At 38.9% G+C, this 3,439-nt stretch overlaps 1 non-coding gene across 1 annotated transcript; it reads left to right on the top strand.

The window, feature by feature from the left end:
• The first annotated feature begins 1,793 nt into the window (after positions 1-1,793).
• LOC115931784 (U4atac minor spliceosomal RNA) lies at positions 1,794-1,918 on the top strand. Its single transcript, XR_004068237.1, has one exon. It is a non-coding gene; the product is annotated as a U4atac minor spliceosomal RNA (small nuclear RNA).
• Positions 1,919-3,439: the final 1,521 nt, after the last annotated feature.

Here is a 3,439-nt window from a genome sequence, read left to right as displayed (position 1 = left end):
AATTGTTCTGTGTCTAAAGCCATGAGCTAGGCATACTCAGTGCTTCATTGACTCCTCCCATATGCAATGTGGGAGGCCAACATCACTATTCTTTCAAATGGCAGAGGTGACACTCAGAGAGGCTGAGGTCACAGGCCAAGCCTCAACCAGCTAAGATTTCAGTTGAGGAACTGGAAGATAGATATAAGATGAGGGACGTCAGATCAGCCTTCCGAAATAAAGAGGTAACAAGGGAGGTGTTGGGGGAAGGTGTTCTCAAGGTGTGGGAACTGCCAGCTGGTGAAGCCACAGCAGTCGCCTGTTCACTCTCGCTAATACCTGTCCCTAAAAATCCATACACAGTAGGTGTATGTCAACATTTATAATGCTCAGAGACCGTCAGAGGTATAGAGGTTTGTGTCTTGTTTTGTTTTGGTTTTGATTTTTAATGAACAGCTGGGTTTATTTTCTTCAGAAGGGATTATCAAAGCCTTTCTCAAGGCCTGAGTTGCCTCACAAAAGCTCCCACTTTTCCTTTGTGTATGTGGGTCTCTCTCTGTATCCTCTCTAAGTATATGCTCCTCCTCCTCCTTCTCTTCTTGGCTCTCCCCAGCTCACTCCCTTTCTCACGTTCTCTCTCTCCCTCTCTGTTGCTCTACACCTCTCATGCCTTTCTCATTTCTTTCTCTCTTTTTCCTTTCCCCTCACCTTTCCTTTCCTTTTCTCTTGCTATTTTTCTGTTTCTCTGTTTTTCTTCTTCTGTCTTGCTCTACCTAACTCATGTGCGCGCGCGCGTGTGTGTGTGTGTGTGTGTGTGTGTTTGCCTGACTTCCTTCTTTCCTGTCTTTCTTCTAAGTAAGCCAAAATCATCTCCCTTCTGGCATCGTTAAACATGGAAGAGAACAACAGAGAAACAAGATCAGGGCACTGGAAGTGGGTTTACCATCTTCCTACCATCAATGATGTGTCCCTGTTGCAGCCAATGTCTCAGAGCGGTCCTGAGTCTCATCTTTTCATCTGCAATATCACAGACGGGAATAAAGAATAATAAATGAAAAACACTGGCATCTCTATCAATCACTCAGAAAATAAATGAGGGTTAAAATGTCTGCCACTTTCTAGATAAAAGGAATAATTAATTAAAACAAAATGCAGATCACAACCAAACTTCCACACGTTCCTGTGTGCATGCCATGAGAATCTTCATTGGAACATTAAAGGAGGAAAAACAATGTACAACTCCTGTTTAAAACTTTTCAGGCTAAATATCATAAGCAAATACACATGTTTGTAATTCATTAAGAGAAAACAAGCTAGTTTTAAACAATGCATTTCATAACTTATGCAAGTTTTGTTTGCACCAAGATAAAAATCTTTTTCTCAGAGGCACAAATTAAAAATAAGCCATCATTTGCATTATATCTACTTTCTGATTTTAAATCCATTGTTATCTAAGAGCTGATACTTCCATTTCTCCTATTTAATTCAAACAGATAGGCAGAGTCCCTGCTACAAAACATCCTCAAAGATTAAGAAAAGGCACTGCAAATATCAGATCAATTATGAAAACGATGTTCTGATTAGATGTCATTTGAATTGCACTATTATTCACCAAAGGATATTGTAGGCAAGCATTTGTAATAGGGGAGGAAATGATTTGGAATTGCTAAAGATTAGGAGGGCTTGAAAACAAGCCTTTATTGGCCTTTGAAGCCTTGGGAAGAATGTTTGCTCTTCAGGTGCCCATGTAGCCCTGCTCTGGAGATCTTCTCAGATGCTGTCCTACTGCATTGTCCAAATTAAACAGAGAAGTCACCATCCTTTCCTTGGGGCTGTGCTACTGTCCAATGAGTGCACAGCAAGAGCAGTCCTACTAACACTACATAACACACCTGCCCCAACTAGAGCTTTGCTTCACCTCGGTGCAGTTTTTGCAAAAAAGGAAAACCTCTTTTTCATGAAAAAAAATGAAGTAAAACAATTAAAAAATAATAGAGAGATCAGAACTTCCCACTAGAGCCATTAGATTCAAAGCTAATCCTAGACTCTCAGCACGACAACCAATCAAGTAAAAGATTAACGCTTTTAGACCACGTTTATAATTTTCTCACTGAGACACCAATGAATAGTCCTTAATGAAAAGTTCTACCTATAGGTACAAGTCTTTACAAAATAAAAATAATAATTTTTTTAAAGTCACCTTAGCACTCACTTTCAACCTGAATTTTGGAGCAGTTTTCCATAAATATATTACCCTGTGTATGATGCATCTATTAGAAAATTTAACCTGAATATTTTTCTCTTTTTTTCCAGCCGGCCTCCTTCCATCTCATTTTCCCTTTCTTTCTTTATTTCTCTCTCTCTCTCTCTCTTTCTCTCTTTCTTTCTTTCTTTTTCTCATTACCTGTGTTCTTTCTTCCACAAAAACATATGGAGCCCCAAGTAGAATAACAGTATAATGTAGCGATTAAGAGCAGAAGTTTTGGAGACAAGGCAAGTATCTCGCTGCCACAAGCTAGATAATACTTGATAATAAATTACCCTAGAGCAAAGAAGAATGATGAGATGCAGAGGAAATTGTGGAGAGAGGGGAGAGAAACTAAAGCTTGATGAAATGATGCAAGCCCCTAAATAGAACTGAGCCTGGAGTTTTCTTAAGTTCTGTGTGCTCACAAGTTACCCTTTTAACCCATTTTAAGTTGTTTGTATCACTCGCAACTGAGTCCAGATTAGTAAAGTGTTTTTCTTCTACCAGAGAATTTAATATACGTATTTCCTTCATTGACTCAATAAATACATACTGTGTCCCTAATATATTTTAGGCCCTTTGTGATAAAGAATGGCAAGATTAATAAGATACAGCCATTGCTGGGGACATAGAGACACACTTGCTCTGAACATGTAAAGTGCTGTGAATATTATAGGTTCATCCTGGGAAGAATTATACTATGAATAATAAATATTTTTCCTTCTATTCAATGACAGAGTACTATTAGTACTCTGAAGTGAAGATACTGAATATACAGGTGAATACTGGCCAGACTGTCTATAAAAATGGAACTCTGACCCACAACCAGCAACAATTAGCCCGGGAAACCAACCTACTATCTATAGTAACCAGCCCAGGAAGTCAGACTTATGTGTACCAACCAGTTCAAGAAGCCAAACAATAAACCTTGTAGTAATTAATCCAAAATGGCCAAGACTTGATAAATAACCAAAAAAAAATCCCAATATTCACCCCTGCTTTCAACTTGTGATCAACCAGAGAAAGCCAAACATGTACCACTAACCAATCACATAAGCTACTAATTAGGCTGCCTACAAGTGGGTTCCCTTGCAAACATACTTGCATCAGGGTCTTTCCCTTACTCCATTATACACCTGATCCATTTCTCTGCCAAAACACAAGTGATGATAGCCGATTCCCTTGCTGTAAATAGCAAGCTCTGAATAATTG

Source organism: Gorilla gorilla, chromosome 21 (genome assembly GCF_029281585.2).
Source record: "Gorilla gorilla gorilla isolate KB3781 chromosome 21, NHGRI_mGorGor1-v2.1_pri, whole genome shotgun sequence".
Lineage (NCBI taxonomy): Eukaryota > Metazoa > Chordata > Mammalia > Primates > Hominidae > Gorilla > Gorilla gorilla.
This window is presented reverse-complemented; position numbering and strand designations above follow the sequence as displayed.